This window comes from Harpia harpyja, chromosome 23 (genome assembly GCF_026419915.1).
Source record: "Harpia harpyja isolate bHarHar1 chromosome 23, bHarHar1 primary haplotype, whole genome shotgun sequence".
Lineage (NCBI taxonomy): Eukaryota > Metazoa > Chordata > Aves > Accipitriformes > Accipitridae > Harpia > Harpia harpyja.
Genome location: NC_068962.1, coordinates 18,154,002 through 18,172,086, shown reverse-complemented (window position 1 = coordinate 18,172,086; position 18,085 = coordinate 18,154,002). Strand labels below are relative to the sequence as shown.

At 42.8% G+C, this 18,085-nt stretch overlaps 1 protein-coding gene and 1 long non-coding RNA gene across 2 annotated transcripts in view; one reads left to right on the top strand and one right to left on the bottom strand.

Moving 5' to 3' along the window:
* RXYLT1 (ribitol xylosyltransferase 1) overlaps positions 1-2,620 on the top strand; it is a 28,540-nt gene extending 25,920 nt beyond the window's left edge. The window contains exon 9 of the transcript XR_008233138.1: positions 1,953-2,620. The gene's annotated coding sequence lies outside the window, so the exon portion shown is untranslated. The remainder of the gene's footprint in view (positions 1-1,952) is intronic.
* On the bottom strand, positions 2,382-16,088 carry LOC128135575 (uncharacterized). The gene is made up of 3 exons (XR_008233140.1): positions 15,839-16,088; positions 15,024-15,118; positions 2,382-2,470 (listed from the first exon to the last, which is right to left on the bottom strand). It is a non-coding gene; the product is annotated as an uncharacterized LOC128135575 (long non-coding RNA).
* Positions 16,089-18,085: the final 1,997 nt, after the last annotated feature.

Below are 18,085 nucleotides of genomic sequence, written 5' to 3'. Positions count from 1 at the left end.
CTCAATTCCCTTCTCCACCTGTGAAAACTTGAACTCACGTGTTCCAGCTCCCGGAATGAAAAGTGCACCAAGTGTCAGCATAGACTGGAGATGGCCTTTCTCCATTTAAAGTCACCCCACTCTTCACAAAACCTTCCAGTATTCACTGGGACAGCAAATATGCATGTATTGGTTATGGCATCCACCTAGAGGACAGGCACCCTGAGTTCCTGTCTCTTTCAGATGTTCGTGTATTTCACATAGGATAATAATTAGATAAATACCAGTTTCCCATCACTTGTTGCAACCCCTTTTCCTTGTAAGGCAACTCACTTTTTTAGGGACTTAGATGCGTAACTCAGTACAAGGAACTCCACTGCAGAGATCACACACCTAAGCTGAACACTGCAATGCTAAGCATAACGCCACTTCACTGTCCTGGCCAAACCCAACCCTGCACACCTCTGTGCCTCTGGTCCGCTATGAATGAGAAATGCTACACCTATATAGCATAAACGAGTGCAGGGCTATAAGCTTAGGCCTGAAAGCTGTAATGCTACATTCCTCATGCATCCAAATGTGGCGGTATGTCCACAAGCCTCTCAGAGAGGCTCACAAGGAGCAGCAGCACAATGTGCACAGCAGTCCCCCAGCTAGCATGGTTGCCACTGGCTCCTGTTCTTGCTACACGCCCACAATGGCAATGTAAATGTGGAATCAACTTAACTAATGTTAATAAAAATTAGCTTACAAATCTTTTAGAACGAAACAGAGCAGCAGGAGTACTGTACCTAAATAGCAGCTTATGAACTCCTGACTTCAGCTCTGGCTCCACAACCCCTCTCTGCCAGTCTCCCTGTTTGTAGAGTAGCGGTGTCTCTCCCACTTCCCATGGATGCAGCTGTTGTGAAGCTGTGCTGATCCGCTGGTGTTTGGTCAGTAGGCTGATGATTCAGATTGTTGTACAAATCTGTATATGCAATCCTTGTGTTGGACAACTATACACTTTTAAACTTCGGGAGTTTGAGTGTGCCTTGCTATCAGTATCCCAACAACTTCTACTCTTGGTTTGTATTTTCTGGTTGTGATTTTATATATGGTTTACACATGCATTAAAAAAAATTTTTCTTAAACAGAGCTGAAAATTGGACATAGTACTTTTCTGTTTAACACTTAAATCAAGCACTTAACCTGCTTCTGGGCCTATAACCAACAAGACATTTCTGCTGCATATAGCAACTACCATCTCCCCCTTTTTCTCTGTTGACTTTAATTAGAGTGTTTCAGTTATTGATTGAAAACTCCTTCACACAACATTGAATTGTTTTATCAAAGGATAGCTTTCCCCTGTTGAATTCACAACCTACCAGTAACCCTATTCTCCGGTGTCTTGATTGCTCTGATCTTTCATTAGAGGTGGCTCTTCTCCTTCAGGGCTTTGACTAATTTTGGTTCCTCAGACTGCAAAGTCATATGATGTAGTCACCCCCCCAAAGACTACTCATGATCATGGCTATCCTTCTGCTACAAATAGGGGTAATAGATCATACCGAAGGGAGCCGTTATTTTGTTATGATCCATAGTCTTGTACGGAATGGTCTTGGAATGACCATACATCACTTTGATATACCTAATCTCAGTATGAGAAGTATAAATCTTTCAAAAACTTTGTTAACGATTTCTCAGCTGCTTAATGTAGCAAACATAACGTAACATTCATGTGAAGGGTGCGTTAGACAGCAAAATGCAATCAGCTGACTTGCAACAGTTCAGTAGGCAGAAAAGAGGGATAGACTCACTGTATATTTTATGAACTTGCAGCAACACTTGACAAAGAAATACTCAAGTCACTAAGAAACAAATACAACTGCACCAAAATAAATATGAAGTTTTCACCTTCATGTTTTCTTGTTTATCACCCACAATCAAGTAGCAGTCTGAGTTTTGGTGACCTTATTGGTTGTGTTTTGCAGCTTGCATTTCACATGGATGGGACTAGGGGATGAGACTGAAGGAATGGCAGAAGGACAGAAACCTGAGGCTCCAACAGCATGGGAGGAATGAGGACTGGGAACAGCTGTAGCAAGTTCTGCTTCGAATATCTTCAAGCACTGCCCAAGACAGTAGCTTCGCTTCCTACTGTAAGACTTGGCAGTGTGATACTTTTACTACCCACATTAAGTGTATATTCTGGAGGCCAACGTTTCAATAGTCACCAGTGAAGTGGCTCAGTAATACAGTGTAAATACACTCTTGCCAGAGTCAAAAGACTGCCAGCAACTGAGGCACTGGGCATTTGGATAGTTTTCCGTGGGTTTTATTTAAACAATAAATGCATGGCATAATGGCAGAAGTGGAGTGGAATCAGAAGTGCTGAAGACAACCACAGAGACATAGGGGTTCTGGCAGTGGTAGCAAGTCTTGCTACTCCAGTTTTGCAGAAGCAAGATCTGGGATCACTCATTTTCAAGGCTGTTGATGACTGGATGAACTGGAAAACAAAATTTGAGCATTTTAGATGAGGACCAGCCCCCTAAAGAGCAAAACAGAAGAGAAGCAATGGGTCTGGTAAGATTACAGACTAAACTGTAATGGTCTTTGAGTCTGGTAAATAAAGAAGCAAATTTTTATAATATTTTAATTAACAAGTTTAACTAAATATTTTATCTCGTCCTGAAGTATCTTCTACCTCAAATTCTGAAGGATTAGAGGAGGATTCTGTGCAAAATTTCAGCACATGTCTCTTTAACACAATATTGCAACATTACTGGCATACTGAAATGATGCATGTCAGAAAAACTACAGTTTGCTACTGATTCGACACTTAAAGTAATTGCAATGGCTATGCAAGTCAAGAATGTGAGGATATAACAAGAGATGCTGTGGGGTCCCAGCACTCCCATAGGCAATATTTATGTTGCTGCCCAGTGCTGGTGATTAAAGGAACACCAAACATCATTCTAATAATAACCCAGTCATCCTGAAAAGAACCAGACAGGTACAGGTAGGCAAAAACTATCCCAAATCACTGCACGCACCTGGTGTTGATATGTCATTAGACATGCCCATAATGAATACCTTCTAAGAATGTCCCATGGAGCAGAAGTCACAAAAGTGAGCCAGTGTCCCTAAGGAAGGCCAATTTCACAGTCCAGAGCTAACTTCTGCCAACACGTTCCTATGATTAGATCTGGCAAATAGACCTGAGCCACATCGTTGGTCCTTGGACACTGAGAAACTTCAGTCTCCTTCAGGACTGACAGAGGAACAGAAGTCATGACCGAGAAGTTGCATAAGTCTATTTTGATTTTCAATTTAACCTCTGTTCTACTGACAAACTTTGTGCACATAAGATGTTTCTGTATATCATCAAGATGTTGAACAAGCAGCTGTAATAAAAGATACTATGTGTGCAGTCAAAGACCTCACATCATCCCTGCTGAGTTGCAGTGGAAGTGAAGAAGAAGGCCTGGTCATACATTGAAATTCTGGGCCACCTTTCATACTCACACCATCCTGTGATTCTCTTTCCCTTGGGGAAGGCTGTCCACAAAAAACTCCAAGTAATGGTCCACAAGGGAGTTATTAATTCAAGCAGTGAACCTTCTGAATGACATGTACCACCTGCACTGATGACTTGGAGCTCAAGAAAAATATGAAGTGTATGTGTTATCCCAAATAAGATCCAACTGCACTGGCTGGAAAATGGCGAAATTCCCAGCAAGCTCAATGCCAAACTTTGGGGTTTGGCAGATATTTCTGTTTATAATCATTCTGTCCGAGACATTCACTTGCCTGCTGTTTGGATTTTTCTCGTCATCTGAGATCTTTCAGAGAAAGAAGAGATGGTTGTTGGAAAGCCTGGAAGGGATGGTCTGTCATTTTTACAATATTCTGGTTGATAATTCTGTTGTCAAGACTAGTAACAATTACCTATGCAAAATATTGCACTTCAGGAAACTGTGTATCGTCTGATGCACAGCAAATGTAAGCTGCAAAGAGAAAATATTTTGCTTTCTGGGCCTCATAACCACTGGTGATGGTGATTATTAAAGTAAGGATAAGAATGAAGCCATTTTCAAAATGTTAGCTGAACCAACTTGAGTCAATGACGACATGTTGTCTGTTTGTACTAATTTTTAAGGCAGAGCAGGACCTGGAACTTCTGATGTCTGCAACTTTTGCATGAGCTCTATGCTGCAACAGCAGTTATTGACACCATTTTAGGAGAAGGCATTTTATTAGATCAGTGAGATCTTTATATCTATTCCAAGTTTGGTCATTTCAATCTGTGCGAAGAAATCATCGCTTTGACTGATGAGTTGTCCAACATCAGATACAGCAAAATGATAAGGTGAGCTCTCTACCATATGTAGAACTTCTCATACAGAGAAAATAAATTCCTAGATAAGGGAAAAAGAAAAGATCTGGCAACTGCCTCAGCATGTGGATCTTTTTGTGACTCTGTTGCAGACTTTGCTGTAACCAGTAAAAATAACAGCAAGCCACCCTCTTTTGGAAATGTCTTGGATCACAATAAATAACACTTCATCAATATTTTATGACTGATTATTGATTTTGTGATCAATCCTCATAAATAACTCTGTACTCATTTATGATCCTCTATGCATACTTGCAGCAGATGCACTGTGAAGAATCCTTGAGAGTGGTAACCAAGAGGAGACTGAAGAAATTGTGGCAGGTAATCACTGCTCAGCAATAGCCAAAATGTTGCTGGTATCAACACTGCTTTAGTCACAAATCCAAACCACAGCATAATAGGGACTGCCCTGTGGCAAGTTAAGTCTGTCCCAGCCAGAGCCAGTACAACAGCTTCTGCCGAGCATCTCCTTCCTTCAAATGGTCAGTGGTGGCTTTTCATGGCTGACTGCTATTCATGTTATTTCAGGTAGAGAAAGTCAAAGAGCTTTTGCCTCAATGCAGCTATCGTGTGAATTTCAGCTCTGCCAGATGTGATTTCCAAGAGACTCTGGTGAGAAGCCATACTGGAATCACGCTAAAAGTGTCTCTCCATCACAATAGCAAAAGACCAGTCTTACCAAGTCATCCCTTGCTGTTCACCGGGAACTGAGTCCACTGAGGCTGCAGTGAACATAATGGCATTTAGAGAAGGCCAGTGATCCAGACAAGGCATTACTAGCTTATCATAATACCCCATGTGCAAGTGCTATTGGCCCAACTCATGAAGAAGTGCTTCTGCACCACAGGTCCAGTAGTAAGTCTATTACAGTTTAAATATCCCTGGCAGCCACAGGAAGGACAAACAACACTTGGAACAACAAAGGAAGGGTTATAACAGACCTTACACGGCATGACATCGTTGTGGACTCTGGTTTAGACTAATCAGTCCAGATTATCAGTAGGTACATTGAACAGATGGACAGTTTGTCACATGGACGGCAATGTAGACACCACATGCTTTTATGTCCTTCACTGCAAGTATCTGAGGGAGCAATATGGACTCAAAGAAGATGCCAGCTGTGCTCCTGCATCCAGTCCCTGTTGATCATCCAGGCTTGTCGTTCCTGTTGTAATTCTGGCTGGTAGGTAATCCTGGTTTGTGCTTCTCTTGCTGAAAGCTGAATCAGGAATGAGGAAAAAAAATCCTCAGAGGTTGCTTTTTTAAAGTCACATTTAATTCCTTTCATTGGAAGTAGATGAGCTCTTGCTCACCCTTTTTTTCCCCCCACAGACTTTTCACAGAAAGTACTGGTTTGCTGGAGAAACTGAATAAACACAAACTGCAGAGAGCAGACCTGTAGCTAGTTTTTATATAAGCAATAAAAAAGCAATACTGCAATCCTTAATTAAAGGAAGTTTGAGACAATTAAGTGGTTTAATGGTTTGATAGAACTTTTTTATTCAAGAAGGGCTATATTTGTCAAGAAAGGAACAATCAGGGAAATATATCTGGTTTATCTCACAATAGAACCAGTATCATTTCCTGAAAATAGCAGAGTTCTCCATTTTAGGAAGTACATTTAGAGTTAGCTTCCCAGTCCCCTCTTTGTGCCCCTGAGTAAATGTGCGTGGGGTTACCTCTACAGGAGTACCCTCAGAAGACATGGAGCTGGCATCGCCTGTTTGGTAGCATCTATTCTCATTTGTCACCTCATCCCAGTATTTTAGCCATGTCAGATAATAAATTGGAGCACTATAGAAGAGTATTGCAAAGAGCACTTGGCAATTCGGGAGTACTAATCTGTGTAGTTACAGAATTATTTCTCAAACCCTCCTTTCCTCAGCTCTCTTCAGTTCCTAATCCTCCAGGTCATACACGTATGAGCTGCTGCTACACAGCAAGGTGTCCTCTGTCTCCGTACTGTAACATATTCTCTACCTCAGATCCATGATCTTTCATCAACAGCAACTTGCCTATAAATGTGAATGGGAAGGGACATGCAGAAGAGCACTCATATCCTCCTTTGGAGATTTTCGCCTATGATACCCTGAGCAGCTATGACTAGCCAGAGCAGTATTATGTTCTGTTAAGATCATACACAGACATGTGACAACTGCAGCAACACCTTGTGTTCTTAAAGGATGTTTTGTCCTAAAAGAGAACTGAATTTGTGTCTTTTTGATAAGCACCATGCCTTCCTCAAAGCAGCAGGTGGCTGGAACCATTTAGTCATGTTCGTTCCAGTAATTTTCCTCTGCTGATCGCATTTAGTAATGTTTTACCTCCTGGGAAGTTAATAAGACACATGCCCATGGTATCAAGAGCACTCCACAAAATGTTGGGAGGGATGTTCTCTGCCTTCGTGTTTCTAAGGAGCAGAAACGCAAGCCAACCTTGCCAGTGCTCAGCTCAGATAAGAGGCTTGTTGCTGGAACCACTCTAGCACATGAAAAATATTCTCAGAACTGCTTTATGAATAGGATTTATAAAGATCATGAAATACATAGCAGGAGAGGATTTTTCATACTATTCTTTTCTTTCTGGGAATATCCATAACTGCTAGGGTATCGGACTACAGGTTTTTCCAGGTGGTATGAGTAGAAAAAAGACATTTTTCAGTGGTTCCAGGCTGGTATCAATTAGGAATACTGAAGTGCAGTTGCTTTGGGTTTCTTTTTACCCCCCAAGTTTGCAAATAGAGCATTTCCATGATGACTATTTAGAAAAATGTTTTGTAGCCAGGCCAGTTTTCATATGACACCTTTTCACCAGAGGAAAATAGTGCTTTATGATATGGTGCTTTTCAAAGGAAAATTTATGTGTCTTTTTCTGGAAATCCTCTTTCAATGCATATTTTGATGTAAACCTCTTTTATCTAATACATATTTACATAATAAATTCAAGCTGTTTATTTCAGAAAGCTCTTGCGGATAACGACTCTTCCATACAGTGGAATAAAAAGACCTGAGCAGACCAAATGAAGCAGATCTGATGGGTGTCCTGATAAGGCCTGAAATTAACCTTCACATCTGAAAACTAAGTAGTTAGATTAAACCGAACAACAGCGAGGCTGAACGCTGGCTGTAGTGTTCACCAGGTAAGCTCATGAGATGGGACACAACCAGCCCTGGTGAGAGGAGAGCAGAGGGTCTGTGATGCCACAGGCACACAGGGTGCCCAGCATGGGACCTGCAGGTAGAAGCTTTGGAGCTGGACACCCTGCGCGGGGTATGACCGAGGGCAGCTGCTGGTCGAGCAGGAGAGCTCTCCTGGGGCGTGTGTTCAGCTAGAAAGGGCAAAGAAAATAATCCGGTACGGCATGAGCAGGTAGCAGGAGAGTGCTGAGGGGTTCCCGGGGCCAGCCGAGGCAGGGCTGAATGCATTTTGCGCTGCGTAAGTGAGGCTGCACGGGTGGCTGTGTGCCATGGCCCCTCTGCACAGCCCATGCCCTCAGAGGAGCGTGGAAAGCAGAGAAATATTGAGACCACTTTGAAGCTTTCTCTGTGCCTCTGTGCCATCAGAGGAAGATTAAATTCTTCCATAGTCAGTCCCCATGGGATGGAAATTGTTGGTGCAGGCACAGCCAGTGCCAGGGTTGCTCCTGGCTCCCCTGCCCCAGTCCCCGTTGCACCCTGGCAAAAAGAAGGAAAACATGAGCACTCATTTCACTTGAACTCAGCATGTCAAGAACAAGAACCGATCTAGATGCCAAGGAATATAAAGGAAAGAAAGAAATTAATTGCAAGATGAATTAAAGCTGTTCCTTTAAGCTCATAAATTCTGCCTACTTGATGTTTTTCAAACCTGTAGGATGATTCAGACAATTAGACTATTAAAACAACAGCTTACAGCCTGCTGAAGAAATACAGAGAGGGCAAAAAGAAAAATGGAGTAGGTCTCTGTGTCAAATGTCACCATTTCTTTCTGAGTCACTAACAGCTTGAAAATAAATTGCCATGGTTACATCTGGATTGGTGCTCTGCGAAGGCAGAAAGAGCCTCGCAAGTTGGTATTTGCCACAGACCATCATATCACTTTGGCAAACACAACCACCAGCACATAAACAGCTGTCTGTAACATGCCAGGAGAAAAACCAGCATTACTGTGAGGGATTTCAGTACGAGTGATTTAAACAGAAGACTCATAAAGCCAGAATGAAATATCCTTGAAACTCTTCAGGATTATAAACAATGATTTGCTAACTAGCAAAATACTGCATCCATTATCAGGGGATTCTAGTCTCGCAAAAACTTCATCTTGCAAAGGAGAGGAGAAAGGACTGTACAACAAAAAAACCAATGGTTGTTTCGGTTACACTGACAGTGTTTTGGCCATAAACAGCCAGTTTGCTGTGACGCAGAATCTCAGTCAGTGCTGCAGGATTTGGTGATTGCCCCCCCAAACCACTCTCTCTGGGTTTGGGGGGGTTCTAGCACTGCAAGTATTTGAAACAAGATTGGACCTTTTTCTGAAAAACTTATTCTGTTTCAGTCTGAACTATTGGACCTGAAGCAGCCATTAATTCCTGAAATCTCATGCTCTGTATAATGCAGCAGATCAGCCTAGGAGATCATAGTGGCTTTTTCTTTATAACTCAGCCTTAATAGCTATAAGCATTAATGTAGGCTAGTGTCATAATTTACTGGTGATACTATATGCCCAAGCGCTTGGTGTTCTCAGTGTAAACACTATAAGCTAAACTTTAGTAATGAATGAATTATAATGTTTGAGTTTCTTTATACACTTTTGCCTTTAGTAGGAGGTATTCAGTTTACATCTTGCTGTATATGCTATATGTTACTTAGACAGAGATCAGCAGTTTTTTCTAAGAACAAGATGATGTGAAATATCATGGCAAATATAACGAGAATTGTTTTCATGTAAGTAAAACTGACGAAGGGACTTATCATCCAGAGACTCAATACTCTATTGACAAGTATCCCCCAGGGATGAGCAGCCAGTGTGTTTACAAAAATAAAGGATGAGCTGGCATGGTGTCAAGCCACTCTAGAACCTACACTCATCTGTCGCTTACTTTTGATCGTCTTCTTTGAACAGCTTTATTTTTTTTATTCCTGGTCAAGACAGAATGTCAGGTCTCCAGAGCTATAACAAAATATTTAGAAACTATGCACACTGTTAGCATGCTGAATAATAACATGTAATTGACAATAATGATGATTCTGACAATAATAACATTAATTGTGCTAAAATAAGATAGTGGAAATTACATCTTTTTTTTTTCCTAGAAGAAAAACTACTGTAGTCTGACATTGTAGGTTCAATATTGTGAGGATGAACTAGTTAGTTATCATTCTGGTTTGGCACTGAGACTCCTAGATTTTATAGAATATCATTAAATCAACAACATGTGAGCTTTACTGTTATAGGTGAATATCAAAAGGAGCTTGAAAGGTTAGTAGAGTTGGTGTTTTTATTCTGCTGGCAAAACAGGATCCAGTGTCTGTCAGTCAACCGGATCAGCTAGTCAAAACTCCAAATGGTCTTTTATTTGTCTGTAACTTTTGAACCATTCTTTTAGAAGATACTATTACACTAGTCAGTCTAGTGCCATGAGAAATACTGCCTTTACTCTTGTAAAAACACCATGTTCTATATTTCTTATCAACTGTACTTCCTGAGGCATTTTTATTTTAACCCAGTCACAGGAAAAAATTAAAGCAGTTTTCTATAAAACACCCAGGTTGAGCGTTTAAAATAACCAGGAATATGTTGATAACAGTATAAAGAAAGTGAGCTTTAAACTAGCACTGAAGTGCATCAGACTCAATTGTTGCTCAGCAAGGTCTCTTAAATGACATTCATGGGAGGAAAAGTCAAGTTGCCCTGAAGTGGAAAAAAAAGGATTATGTCCTTTCTGGAAGAAACACTGTTCAGAAACTTTTCTTGTATCTTAGTGATAGTATATTTAATAATGCACTGTTTGGGGTTTTTTTTTTTAATCTTGTTTTCTGACTGATTACTGTAGGCCTCTGTGCTACTTGCAGTTTCTGTTCTCATTCACCTAATAAGCCTAGTCCTACCTGTGTGCACCAAAACTGCTTCTTAGTGTTCAAATTAAACATTTTCTTTCCACCAGCAAAATTTACCCTATTCCCCCAAGAAAGGCTTGTTATTTCAGTTGCAGAGATGAAAATCAAGCGCTCCTGAAGGTGGACTTAATGCATAACAGCAGACTGTGCATAGGCAGCTGGAGGAAAGGGATGCTTCCCTTAGCATCTCCAGCCTAGCAGCGGTGCTTACAGGAGAGAGAGCACGTTACTCTCGGCCACTGAGGAACCACTGCGTTATCTTGCTGTTATAGCTCTATAGAGAAAAAGGCTGGCTGAAAAGTCAGTCTGTTTATCATTACTATTTTTCAGCTGTATGGGGTTATTCTTAAAAATATTATATTTATCTGATTTAAACCAAGAAATCCAGTAGATTTCCTCATCCTAGAAATATTCTTTGTGTTGCATATTCTTTAGAGATTAATGCTCTAAACCCACTGTAAATTATGACAAGATATCTGTAATCTAACAGTGACACACCTCAGTGCTTTAAAGCCTTTGGCCTCCAGCCTTCGGCATATGAAGGACGGAGCACGTTGCTCTTAGATCATCCTGTTCACTCCCACACAGCTCAGTGCCTGAGGGCCCAAACCTGCCCCCACTGAAGTGGAGGGCAAAGCTCCAACCTTAATTGGTATTTGCAGAAGAAATTTAAGCCTTTTAATCACGGAGATATTTTCATTCCACAAGCACAGTGTCAAATTAAACACAGGGAAGAGTCCGGTAGCTGTCTGTCAATGTGAGGAAGGTTGAGGTGGTAGAGAGAGCCCCAGCCTAGAAACTGGGAGATCTGATGACAGTTTGCGGTTCTGCCACAGGCTCTCCGTAACTTAGACTTACCGAGTATGGCTACACTGCTAACCCAAGCCTGGGCTGGCTTGCTGTAGCTGTTCAACTGTGCCAGCTCTCTCTCAGCTTCTATTTTCAAGACAGGTAAATTTGCATTCACACTATAGATGTTGTTTCACGGCACAACTATCCACATGGCAGGTGGTTTTCTAGTGAGATGACATTTTGTTCTAGTGAGATGACATTTTGTTCCTAATTAACGTATACAGTTCTTTGCTCAGGCTAGGTGATCAAAACAAGCCCTGCCAAGAAGAAAGGAAAAAAGCATCCACAGCTTGAACACTGGGCCAGCTTTCCTAACCATCTCAGACAATTAGTTCTGAAGCTGACATAAAATGTATCCTTCCTTCCTGTTCCTCTTACATCTGTTAGATTATGGTTATATTGCTTTCTGCAAGATCATGGACAAGGTGAGACCACTGGCGAGCAAGCTGCTCTGGGTGATCTCAAAGGGGAGGAAGCCTCTCTGTTCTTCCTTTTCTTCCTCAATGACTTCTCAATGTATAATGAAAATGAATGCTGAGCTGTCATGTATCATCAGAGAATTTACAAGTCCATCCATGGAAAGAAGATCTTGAAAGAGGATAACCTGTGCAAATTCATGATCCCTTTTGGATGATGGAACCCAGAAGACAGTAGGTGGCAATAGAAGTCGACTGAATCAGTGGAGCTCTGGAAAATCACTGGAAACAACGTTAGGAGTCTGCATAATTTAGAAGCTGGGAAAGGAGAACCGGTGGAATAGTTTGTTTACCAAATCCTGGCTTCCAGCCCTGAGTTTTGGATGACCACTGCATGGTTAGGAGATGCTCCTGCTCAGCACTTGCATTCATACCTGTACAGCCCAGTGCAGGCTGGTCATCATGAGCAATAGCTTAATTTTCTTGCCAGGAGCTCTGGTTCCAGCAAGCAAGCTAGAAATGGCTACATGCAGACACAAGACACGTTATGGCATTTTTGTGGTTTAACACCAACCAGCAACGAAGCACCACGCACCCACTTACTCACCTCCCTCACAGTGGGATGAGGAGAGGATCAGAAGGGTAAAAGTGAGAAAACTCATGGGCTAAGATAAAGACAGTTTAACAGGTAAAGCAAAAGCCACACACACAAGCAAAGCAAACCAAAGGATTCATTCCCCACTTCCCATGGGCAGGCAGGTGTTCAGCCACCTCCAGGACAGCAGGGCTCCGTCACGTCTGACGGTGACTTGGGAAGACAAATGCCATCACTCCCAACGTCCCCCCCTTCCTTCTTCTTCCCCCAGCTTTATATGTTGAGCATGATGTCGTATGATCTGGAATATCCCTTGGGTCAGTTGGGGTCAGCTGTCCTGGCTGTGTCCCCTCCCAACTTCTTGTGCCCCCCCCAGCCTGCTCGCTGGTGGGGTGGGGTGAGCAGCAGCAAAGATCTTGACTCCGTCAGAGCACTGCTCAGCAATAGCTAAAACATCCCTGAATTATCAACACTGTTTCCAGCACAAATCCACAACATAGCCCCATACCAGCTACTGTGAAGAAAATTAACTCTACCCCAGCCAAAACCAGCACAGGCGTATTAACTGAAGTGCGGGTTAGTCTGGATGCACGGAGACAAAGCTGTGATTCACATGTGAGCATACAACATGATACAGCCTGTCCCCAAGCTCTTCACGAAAGGAAAGCCAAACACTAGCACAAGCCCAAGGTAACCTCATGCAGCGTGAATGCAGCCAGCCGCGGCTGTGCCAGGTACAGTACAGGCCAGTAAATCATTTGACCCACGCTCAGCTTTAGGTACAGCAAAGACGTGACAGCCAGGCTGACAGGTCCTCGGTCCAGACAGAAAGCACGCAGTGATGGCTTGCTGTCCTCCTGAAGGCAAAGCACTAACTAAAACTGAAGACATGACTTCTGTGTCTCTGATCGCTGCTCCTAAATGGGGCATTGCAGAACTTGTCTCTTGTTGCCAGGCCTCAGTCAGGACCGCCACACAGAAAGAGCTTCAGATGCTCAGGAGATGCCGTGGTAGGGGCCATGTAAGTACCCCAGATACAAAGTACCTGCATTGCTCCTTATGTTCAAAGGTTTGTTGCTTCCTCTGAACTGTTCCTCTAATGTGGAGTTCACTTTAGTCATCTGGTTAATGCCATCATTTCTCAGTAAATACAGCCGGCCGTGTGCTCCCTGCCCTGCCCCCCGATGAGCAAAGCCTGTGCTGCTGTGCCCCAAGGCTTGTAATTTGTAGCCAGACACTTGGAGGATGCTTTGGGTACATCTGCATTGTCATCGTAGCTCAGAGCGTCAGCTTGCAGCCAGCCAAAGCTCCCTACCATGCTTTGCCTTGCTCTGTGCCCTAGTCTGTAGACAGCCAGCTGCTGCTACCCTCCATTCAACTCAGGTCGCCCAGCAGAGAGTGGCACTGGCCCATAGGTGTATTTAACCCCCCTGGCAGGATGGATGCACCTGGTTCTGCCGGTTTATACCTGGTGGAGCTGGCTTAGCCTCTGCCTGCCAGACTAGCCAGGCCAGTAAAGCATCACAGACACATTGTCCTACTCACCATTCCTGCACCGCTGAAGCAGGAATGGTGGTTGCTGCAGTGATGGATGCAACTTAGTGCAAGTAGCAGAAGACCTAGATGGTGGAACACGCTTCCTCCCCTCCCAAGGGAGGATGGTCCTTTGTAAGTGGGGAAGGCAGCACAAGAGAAAAGTGAAGCCTGCTCTTGGGACGAAGAGGAACTGTTCTTCATCTAACTCTGGAGCCTCTCCTCAGAGTGTTTTTTTTCTTTAATTCCTCCCACTATAGAGGAAAGTTATTAAAATATGAAAAGATGCTGGGATAAAGCACATACATCACTGTGTGCTCAGTTAAAAAAATCTACACCAATATCCTAATGAACTTTTAGCTAAGGCACAGCAGTCTCTTCTTCTTACCTGGTACTGTGAGGAAAATTATCTTATTTGTCCTCACAGTATGAGTCACCTACAAAAAAGGAGCTTATTGTCTGTATTTGCCATCATTAATGACACCCACATAAAATGAGACTTTTGCCCCTTCTGTGAGCTAAAGCTTAACTTGCAGAAGGAGCCTTAAGAACACTGTGATGCTAAACTTAATTGGTGGCTGAGCACAAAGCATTTTCATCTTGCTTTGAAGCTGTTTATGAGGGCCTTCCAGTAGCAGAGAATAAAGTTACCTTTCTCTCCTACGTGCTTCTTCATTACAAGTTCCCCATAGAGAAGCAAGGAAAATATTAATTTCAAAAAGTTTAGTTAACACTTGTGCGTGAAGCTTTCAGTGGGTTTATGCAAAAGCACATTTGGAGACTTTGGTGTGTTTCTGTACATAAACCCCAGAATATCAACCACTCTTTCAGAGTCATGTCTGTCTCTTTCTCTAAATTGTACTGCAAGACCTTATTCCTCCTCTACTTCATCTTTTTATAGCTTTAAATAACCCTTCATCTTGAGAAAATTACAGGGTACAGTGGACTGAATATGACATGCAATAATCCTTAACAACTTTGTCATAGGACTATTGGTAAAGCTGTCTCTTTTTAATCACTTTTATACCTTTAGAAATTCCTCCTTTACAGCAAATGTGTTCTCTTCTTCATTAAAGTTAGTAACCATGCTGAATCACATTTCTTTTTCTAGTCATATATTATGCAAAATAGATTTTTTAAAATGTGGCTTTGCCTCCCATTTGATGTCTCACCTGCCTGGGTTCAGGCCGAGTGCCTGAGCAGTACAACCATCTACTTGTTCTTTGCCTTCTTCCCAAAGTCACTTCTAGTTTCCTCCTTCTGAGGACTAAAAAATGAAACAAAATTATAGGTTCTGGTATTTTTAACTTTTTTTTACTACTTTCAATAATAAAGGACTTCCAATTTTCATCACCTAAGCCACTTTTCATGGCACTGCAAAACTGCAGGCAGAGCAGTATTTTGGCCTGGGCCTCCATGGCAAGCCTACTCCCACCACTGTCACCCCCATCCTTACCCACGAGGTGGGTGCTCAGGCAATGGAGCCTCCTGATGTCCCCAGCTGGAATCCAGCCATTTGGCGTCCAGCCCTTTGCTCCTCCAGCTCCCAAACATGCAGAAGCGCCGTACCTGGCTGATGGCCGCAGGGCCACCACCACCGCTGCCCCCAGGCTCCCAGCGTTTGGGGGAGCAGGGGTCTGCGGATACCGTGTGTCTGAGCAACAGGTCAGGCTACAGGCAGGAATCCAGAGGGATGGAGAGATCGACTCTGGCTTGGTGACGGGGCAATTTGTTGGGAGCAGAGCGTGACAGGAAGGTTTAAGGGGAATGGGGCAGTTGCAGAAGCCCTAGAGATGCAGCAAAGTGGGGATTGAACTCTTCTTTTCTACGGGGCAGGGTGCCAGTGCCAAGAGTGGTGGAAATCCCACTCATGGGCTCTGCTCCTCCACAGGGTGGTGTCAGGGGGAAAGAAGGGAGATGGATCTGAGTGATGAGAGCTGCCTCCTGCCTTCTCCTCCTGGTCACCCCAGGAGCTCCGCAGCTTTACCTCCATACAGCAGCGAGGAAGGGCGGTGCTGAGAAGACAGGAGCCTGTGTCCCACTTCTCATTTGGTCTCATCTCACCCACCAGGAATCCATCTTGAAAAACAAGAATTAAAAAGGCTTACTTCTTAGTCTGATATAAGATGAAAGAAAAGATACTTTTTGGCTGGCATAAAAGTTAGACTTTGAAAACATTTGAACAATTCTGAAGAGGAACATGAGAAATGTAGTGTTGTGGCAGGACACAGCAACTGAGAATGAGATGAGGTCTCAGGTAACTGAATTGAAGCTAAACGGAACGAGAGCCCTGTTCCAGCAAAGCCACCTCACATGGGCACTGCAGTCCCCATGTCCTATTCTGACAATGACTTTCTGCTGGGCTGCTGCGATTACCATTTAGTGTCTGGTTTAATATCTTAGTCAATAAGCTACTGACAGCATAGCTGAAGGGGGAAAATATGTTTTTCCCAGAAAAGAGAATACAGAATATTGACAAGTAGAGAACTGTTCTCACCAGAACGTAATTTTCTCTTCACCTTTAAGCCTGCTTTCTGTAAAAGGCATTAGCTTCATACTCCCTTGGCAAAGTCAACTGCAACAAACATCCACAGTTTGAGCTGTGCAATATATGAACTTCAAAATGTTCATTTTTGGAATAGTTATTCCACACACCTTAAAATTTCAGTTCCCATGCTAAAAGAAGGTTAATGAGATTTCTGGCAGTGAGAGAACCATCTCAGATAAAATGCTTTCTAAACATTAGATATAGACTTATTGTTTTCTTTTCTAGAAAGAAATGTCAGAGTACCTGCCTTCTTTTCTTCCCAGTTCAGGGTAAGTTGTAGCTGCTCTTTCAGAGAGTTTCTGGATTGACTCATCTCAAATTAACATACAAACTGCTAAAAAGAAAAGTGACAGAGGGTTTTTCTCTATCTCTGGCATTTTTGAAGAGCTAATGGAAGATAAGCTGGTTGAAATTCTGTTTGCCTGAGGCAAACAGGGTTTTTGATATGTGAGTAAGGTATTCATAGTAAACATAGGACAAGTAGGACTGTGTGCCTAGGCTTGTACATTTTCATGACAGCTTTGCATATGGGAATGATTCATGTAATGAAATAATGCTGGAAGTTAATAAAAGAAAGGCAGCTTCTCCCATCATCCAGATACTCACCAAGATACAGAATCCTACAGTTTCTTGAAGTCAGTAAAATGATGCCAAATGATTTCAGCAGCTTTGGAACATACACATAAAGACCAATTCAAATTTTCCTCCCACGTTGGTACCTGCTTTGCATGGTGACTTATCCAGGGCATTGTTCTAGCAGAAGGTAAGTAAAATACTTGCTTAACACTAAAGACAGAAGAATCACTCCTGTGTTTCATCAGCAAAGTAATGAAAATCCAGGAAAAGAGACAGTCTAGCTCTAAATACTAATCTGGGCACAGTCCTGCCCTAGAAAAGCACTAAACAGTTGGCCAGACACCTAACTTTGCTGTGTACACACTTGTCTGCTTGACCTAACTGTCCCCTCCACAACTGCTTTTGGGCATGCAGAGGATCAGACTCATCCGAGCAGCAAAACAACTGTTCTGGACCTGTAATTAAATAGATCCAGAACACAGAGGCTGCTTAGCCACAGAAAGAAGAAAAGGGAACAAAAGTTTCAATGTCTACAATTTATTAAACGAGCTCAAACTTAAGCACTGCAGGGCTTAGTGTTGGGTGTCTGGGCCCCAAAACAGTGTCCAGGACCCTGCACTACAGCTTGATATTGAAAGCACAGAGGTGGTCAGGCATCCCATTTCCTACTGGCTACTATTATGTTGGCCTGCTTATGCATCAGTTTTATAGCTCTCCATCCTGATGTAATTCTTTCTCCCCATGCACTGCATAGCTTCATACCTGACTTTGCACAAACTTGGGAGATGCCTGACACAAGCCTTGGGGCTCTATTTTGCATGCCAAATACCTAAAGGCCAGTACATCATCTGATTTATCAGCACTGAAGTCCTCTGTTGAATTCAGGCAAAGGAAGCAGCAGTTTAAATCCATCAAACAGAAAATTGGACCTGAGAAGAAAAGGAAAATTTTTAACTGCATGGATAAATGTCAACATGCTGTGGGGCATTTTGGGAAGGTGCAGCAGCAGTTACTGGTGTTCTTGAGGAGTTGGCAAAAGCTGCAGCTCTGCAAAGTGAACCTGATTTGACTTGTTCCCTGCGGCTCCCAGAATTGAGTCATACTGTTCAG